We start from the raw sequence: 7,646 nt of genomic DNA, 5'->3' as shown, positions 1-7,646 counted from the left end.
GTTGGTCTTACCAAAGACCAAACTGAGTGGTGCCTCTGAGGTATCTCAACACATGTTAAGTTTCCTTCCAATAGAGTTTGGTTGGTGGTGGGCTCAAGTATTGCAGCAATAATGCTACAACTCCTGGGACTCCCTTCTTTACTTATATCAACCCGGTAGTTCATAACAAACTTGAAAGTGACGGTGCTGTATGCACAAGTACTAGCTCTTGCCGCAGCTGTCACTTGGTCAACTGGTGCAAGTCCTGCTAGGGGCTTAAGCCAACTTCTATCAGCTCTTAGAAGAAGCTTTTTAACTGATGGACGAAAGCTAACTCAAAGGAAGTTAATCTACTTGCGGAAAGAACTGAAAGCCAAAAAGTAACGGAAACCCTAGCAAACCCTAATTCTACCAGCTAGTTCTACTGATGCAAAGGAGAGAATGCAAACTACTGGAAGGAATGCCATTACTTCTATGAAGGTAAAATACATGTGTCTAGACTACCTCTACCTGAACAAAACATATTTTTGTATTTTTGAATAAGTTATTAGAGTTTTCATGCATGCGCCTTTGACTGGCTTTTTACTGTGCAGGGGTGGATCAAGGAGGAGAAATGATTGGAAGAGGTCGGGAAGGTTCAGAGAGGGTCTAAGGAGTCCCTAACACCCTTCCAGAGAGTTTCACAAAGTTTGGCTCTCAAGAAACCTCATTTGTGAGCTTCTACAGGAAGTCTGCAAGGGTTCTACAGGAAGTTCAGGAGTTTCTACAGGATGTTCAGAAATTTCTACAGGATGTTTAAAAATTGGATTTTGGAGGATGGGTGAGTGAGGGGAGATGCATGAATGGATATGGAGGTAGGATAGGGGTCTGGTAGTGGCCAAGGGACTGATGGATGGAGTGGCGAGAAAGTGTAGATGGCTAAATCGGCTCAAAGGAGGCTGAAACAATGATTACACAAAAAGGTAGGGTTACGTGGCCAAGAGGATAGATGTGAGACGAGGAACCTAGCTAGGAGATGGAACAACTAGCTCTGATGAAGCTTAGGTGGATGAGAGAGTGGTCGAGATGCCCTGCATAATGTACATTTAACCGAATCAACAACGTCTTTCAAAATAATCAAAGTCCTAGCTAATCTAATCTAACTGTCAATAAAACGAATGAACAACAGTTTTATTGGGAAAGAAAACCATGTACATCAATCATGCAGAGAACATTTCAGAGATCTAAACCCATAATTAACTTCTGCAAATGAAAACAGTACACTAAGGATTGCATGGTCAAGCAAACTAGTGTTTTTGTTGGGGCAGCATTGTTTCTTCAGTTCCAGCCCCTGATCCAATAAGGATGAGGCGAAACAGAGAGTGTTGTTGACCCCTTTTTTGGAGCTTCTTCCTGTTATTATCCTACCAATCCATTTTAAACATCTGAAGCAATTCTATTCATAAACAGTGACCTATTTAACCAACACACCTAAATCTGCCCAACAGAAATACGTTTCAAATGCATAAAAGGAGAACAACGATGCATAAAGGAAAGGTAACAATACAAAGAAGGAGGCCCTAGGCTCTCAGGTTGGGCCCAACCCCAAGAGCTATGGCTCTTATAGAAAACTCAGAGTTGATATAAAATCGGACTGCTTGTCATTATCAAAAAATAGTCATAAGTCAAGAGTTATGCCACAATGGCTACAAGAGAACAAAAGTAAAGCTAGCAGCACTGTAGTGAAAAATATGCAGTGGTTTCAAAAGTCCCTCACGAAGGCTGAGGCCGTAACATTTATACACCACAAGGGCCCTAGCTGGCCTCCTAAATCTATGGGACTTGGCTGCCCAAACTGTGAGTAGACAGCTTCTTCCAAAATCTGCTTGGCTGCCTTCTAGATCCGGTTTTGGTGGCCTTTGGAGCTCGGAGTTGGGGGTGAAGATCCCGAGGAAGGCTATTTAATGCCATAGACAACCCCCCTATGAATCCTCACCCCAAGCTTGGCTGTCTTCTAGCCCATGATTGCTCGGTTTTGCTCCAACATGTGTCAAAAAAAACCTGAAATGAGCACGTGTTAGCCACCTAGGAAGAGTGACTACCCTTATTCGTACAAATGACATAAACATACTGAAAAATAATGCATAAGCTATGAAAAATGAAGGATTGAACAAGGATAATTAGGCCAAATGAGCCCAACAAGTTACCAAATTTGGGGCTCATCATCACCCCCCTGCTAAACGGTTGCTCATCCTCTCAGCAACTAGTCCAGCTCCTCATCTTTCATTGCTTTAATCGCCACCCTCACATCCCAGGCTTCTGAAGTAGTATCCTCCTCACTGTCATGGAATCCGGCCTTCCTTTCCACCTCTTCCCACTGCTTATGCTCTTCTTCTTCTGTGCTTCCTTCTAACAATCCCAAAAGCAAAGGTGGACTTAGCTTGAGGCCGATCCAGCTGGCCTGGAGGTTCTGCATAGACTTCTTGTAGGGAGGCACTCATGCCAAGGCCTCCCTCATTCTAGTTGGAGTGTGATATTCCCTGATTTTGAGGTTGTGGGACAATGTGTTCCACCTACGGGTGCAAGCATGAACACAATTGTCCCCTAATAATCGCTCCATATCCTCGAAGTGTGCTATAGCCTGAGCCTGCCGATCCATGTACTCTAATAAAGCCTGAGAGTTGGTTACTAGGTGTTGGTGTGCTGATATCAATGCTGTGGGGTCCCCTGGCTCTGCTCTAATCAGCAGTGGTTCATGTAGTTCTCGGTTCATGACATTTTTGACCTCTGCTGCTCTCTTTTCTTCATGGTTTAACCATGAGGTCATTGCCATCAGCTGCATATCCCCTACTGCTGTGTTGGGGTCCCATGAGGTTACATTTGGAAGGACCAAATTATGCAGGTAGAACTCTGATAGCTTGGCCTTGTCTTCTAATGAACTGCTGTTACATAAATCCATGAACTGCTGGGGGTTTTGGACATGGGAGATACCCCTATGTGCCAATGTGTTGATTTGGAATTGCAGCCACTGATCTCTTAGGTATAGGCCATAGGATTTGGCCGGCTGCCTACATTGCAGAGCGTCCATTGCCCAACTGGCCATGCAGGCCAGTTGTGCCTCCTTTTCTTGCATCTGCTATTTTAGAGATTGTATTTGTATGCCTGCCTACAATTCCCTTTCCTGTAGTTGCTGGTTTAGTTCCACAAGATCAGCTTGCACTCCATCTTTTTCTTGGGGTTCTGCTGTGGTGTCCTTGGCTACTGTGTCCTCTTCTTTCGTCTGTCCCTGTAGCTATAGCTGTCATTTGAGCTGCTCATTTTCTTCCTGTAGAAATACTCGCTGGCAGTTTCCCACATGTTTTGCCATAGCCAATTCTCTTCTTGCCTCCTTGAGTTGTTCCTCCAAGGGACCTATATCTGCCACTCCTTTAGACTTGGCTATTCTCATCCATGTGTGGGTCCTCACTCTTTCTTCCTCTAGTGCAAAGAAAAGCGGCACTGTGAATTTCTGTGGAATTATTTTTCCGGCCTCCAAGAAGTTATAATAAGAGCCCAAGCTGGGATGGGGGCTAGGTTCCATAATGTGCTCTACCTCTTCTTCCTTTTGTGGTGATTTGGCTGCCTCCCCTTCCATTCTTTCGGTCTCCTTGAGCCTAGCCAAAGTTTCCTGTAGAATAGCTTCAGCATCCTGTAGAGAGGTTTTTGAAGCCAATCATTCCATTCTCTCCCTCCAGGTAGATGTCTTCGGGCTCCCCCACTCATAATTGACTGATGCTTTGGAGGGGAACTTCTCCTTTAGCGAGATAGGGGTGTCTTCAATGGTAATTGTGTCTTTGGATGGAGGTTGGGGTCTGCCGATTTTAATTCTTACACTTCTTCTCGCTTTGAAATACAGAGGAGTCTCCCTCTTTCGTTTTTCCTTTGGCTTGGGAGAGGTACCTAGGGTGGCCAGCATGGCTGCTGCCTCCCTAGCTAGAATTTCAGCCGATTTCTCCTTCTGCTTTCCTTTTTTTGGACTTCCTATAGAAAGTCCTGTAATGGCTGGTTTCTGGCTTCCTGTAGAAGCCGTTTTTAAACTTCATGTAGAAATAGCCTTTTGGTTTTTTTTAGAAGTAGATGGCACCGTTTTGGCATGCTTGGTGGAGGGTGCTTTTTCTTTTAGCTTGGCTTAGGCTGCCTTAGGGGTGCCCTCACTGGCTTGGACTTTCTCAGTCCTTTCTACCCTGCTCTGTAGTCTTTTCTCCCTGGGTGTTGGTGTAAATTTACCATCCCCTGTTTTGGCAGCTTGGCTTTTTTCTTCTGTTCCCTTCTGTTCTTTCTTTGGTGCTTTGCCTGGGGTTTCTTGTCCTTTAACTTTCTTCTCTGCCTGAGTGTGCTCCTTCTCCTCACTACTGGAGGAAGTGAGCTCCTTGACCAAAATTTGGATGTCATCACCCTTAGACAGATTCCGAAAAGTTTCCCAGGAGAGAGGGACAGTGTAAGTGTGGAGTGCATCTTCCACGAGGATCTTGATAAGCCCATGATGGGCTAGCTGGTCTGGCATTCCCTCTCTGAGTTTGGTGGCACACTCAATCATGGACTGTAGGAGGAAGTAAGGAATGCTCAACTTTTTCTCTGAGGGTAGGTCCATTTGGTGCCTGAGTTCTCTGAGCAACCGGAAATGATAGCCATACATGATGCTAAATCGCCCTTCACATGTAATATACTTCATAATTTGGAGGCTGACTTCACTCCAGAACAGCTGTAGGCTAGTTCTTTGAACTCCATTCTTGTCCTCTGAAAATTGTTCCTCTGGCAAGAAGAACTCTTTTTTAGCTTTCTGACCCAATTTCCTCTCTTCCTTATCCCAGGGTACCCCCATCGGTAGATCAGTTACTCTGCTAATGAACTGTGGGGTGAGTCTGAGGGTCAATCCTCTGAAGTTGACAACGGCCAATGTCTTTGACTTCGACTTCAAGGACCTTAGGAATTCTTTTGTAATTTCGTCATCATGACCTTGAAGCTTGTCACAGAATGACATCCAGTGTGCACGGGAAAACAAGTCCACCACCCCAGGGTTTTCCCGTAATTTCTTGGAGTCCGAAGGCTCCTTTCGAATGACCCTCCTGGCATGGTAAAAAACTTGTTTTTGTTATTCTGAACTTGCCTGCTCGTGTACAGAAGGAGAGCTTCGGGGTTTTTCTACACAGAGCGCAGAGCTATGTCTCGGTTATGCACACAGTCATAGAAAATTCACAATTTCCCACCAGTGAGCCTTGACAGTGGCTCAATTTTAATTCAACACCCTGGAAAAAATCTCGCATGCAGACTGTTAGACTCCGTCTTGTCAGTCAATGAGAGATTGATTCTTCTTCAGCAAGTTTGTATCTGGTCAAGTGTGATATAACACCTTCCAGAGCAGAGCATCGGCTAGGTGAAAAGCAAAGTAAGGCAAGGAAATTCTGCAGTGGCATATGTCTGTTCCTAGTTCTGATAGGAGTCATTTGGGCTCCTATGTTGATGTACAGTAGTGGCAATCCAACTAACATTGCAAATCCAATTAAAGATGTAAGCGCCCAGATTGATATCAAAACAGGAGGCGGTAGATTGACACTCTACCAAAACTGTCTTTGTCGTTGTTTTTTTTTGGAAGAGAACACAGCATCAGGGGGAAAACATATTTGTGCTTACATTGACATTACCTTGACAAAAAATAGAAACATGAAAATGTAGAAAAGTCAAGACATGATGAAGTGATAATTAGTGGATTAGTTGAGAAGTATTTATTTGGCAACTCTAGAAAGATTAGTCAATCGCAAGCCTATCACCTGCGCCCTTGGAAAACGTTTCATAGCTCCAAACATAATCTCCAGATATGAATGTTCAGTTTGAGACAGAGCCGATTGCAACTACTCAGAGTTCCCAATACATTTTAGAACATCCACATAAAGCTTTTGGCACTTGCTTAATGGATCCAGGTCCAAGTGTAGCTAGAAACATCTCTCTTGAACAATCTTTCGGGTCTCATGAGTGGATCCATGGTACTCCAAAAACTAGCTACCAAAATTTTCCTTGTTCTCCACAAGAGGTTATATCTTATGGCTTGGGCCACTGTACTCAAGCTCATGAATGTTATACAAGTGATAAATATCGTATGAGTGATGGTTCAGTCCAAAGTTCCCCATTGCATGATAATGATTCTCTACAAAGTCAAAGATCAACTCATGAAGCTCTGCCATATTCTACTGGACATTCATTTTACAATTCTCCATCAGTTCAAAGTTGTTCATCTAATGGAAGCCCAGCATCACCACAAGTATCACAAAATTACCCGTCTGGTCTACATTATCTCCTTTCACCACAGGAACCATATGGCCCAGCTGGAAGTGGCTACAGTGGAACTGAGCAAGAAGAAGATCTGAAATATATGTTGCAGAAACTAGAGACAGCATTACTGGTGTCTGAAAGTGATGATCCTGACAATTTTGGGTCCATGTGTGAGGAACAGGGATTTCCAGAACACTCAGAATGGAATTTTGAGATGATGCATGACACAACTGATAATTATTGCCAAAGCTCAATGACACTGAACCATGTAAAAGTAGAAATAGTGAATGAGGTAGATCTGGGGACAATTTGTTCTTCTACCATAGATTCCTCAGAAGAACAAAAGCAAGAACTAGAGTTTGATATCCCATATGGTGATATAAAAGAACTGCTAATTGCAGGCGCAAAAGCTGTTGCTGATTCTGACAATGACTCAATCAAGATAGATAAATTGATTGCAGAAATACGACAAGTAGCGTCAATATCTGGTGACCCAATGCAAAGGTTGGGTGCTTATATGGTAGAAGGCCTTGTAGCAAGGTTGGCTTCCTCTGGAGCGATAATTTATAAAACCTTGAGGTGCAAAGAGCCTACAAGTCCAGAACTGCTTTCATATATGCAAGTTCTCTTTGAAGTTTGTCCTTATTTTAAATTTTGGCTATATGGCTGCAAATGGTGCCATCGCAGAAGCATTCAAAGATGAAGACAGAGTGCACATAATTGATTTTCAGATTGCTCAAGGTAGCCAGTGGGTTACATTAATTCAAGCTCTTGCAGCGAGACCACGTGGTCCACCTCATGTTTCCATCACCGGCATTGATGATCCTATATCAAATTATGCTCGAGGTGGAGAGCTGGGAACAGTTTTGTTGACTCTTGCTGGTCGTGTGATATTTACCAATTTCCTGTCAAGTGTAATGATCCATGCAACTCGCCCTTTTGTTGTGAGTGAGTGGATTCAAACCAAGATCGACGGCTATGAAGTTTCTAGAACTGTGGAACATGTTGGTTGGTGGTCTCCAACTATTGTCAGAGGAGATGATCGGGAGGCTGTGCATATTCCAAATCACAAGTTCGCTGTGAGTGTTGTTCGGAATCTTACTCAAAAGAGCCATTGGCGCATTAAGACTCATCTCGCTATCAGCCATCTAGATGTCAGCAAAATTGGTAATATTGTAGCTGATATGCGGAAAGTCTTAGCAAAAAATCATCAAGTGGAGCAACAACGGTTGCATCGAAGAGTATTTCTGGATAATATCGATCCAGAAAATCAGGCGCTTTTGATTTTGGTTTCTTGCTTTGTAAAGACCCGAAACAAACACAAAATGTCAACCATAAGCAGAAGAAATAGGATTCGATCTTCTATTAAGGGCTTTAGTTAA

The 7,646-nt window shown here is 43.5% G+C and overlaps 1 pseudogene; it reads left to right on the top strand.

Moving 5' to 3' along the window:
• Positions 1 to 5,812: 5,812 nt before the first annotated feature.
• On the top strand, positions 5,813 to 7,646 carry LOC149211303 (uncharacterized; annotated as a pseudogene).

This window comes from Pinus tabuliformis, chromosome 1_2 (genome assembly GCF_031772625.1).
Source record: "Pinus tabuliformis cultivar Carrire ecotype Pingquan chromosome 1_2, CPIR1, whole genome shotgun sequence".
In the NCBI taxonomy this organism is placed as follows: Eukaryota; Viridiplantae; Streptophyta; class Pinopsida; order Pinales; family Pinaceae; genus Pinus; species Pinus tabuliformis.
This window is presented reverse-complemented; position numbering and strand designations above follow the sequence as displayed.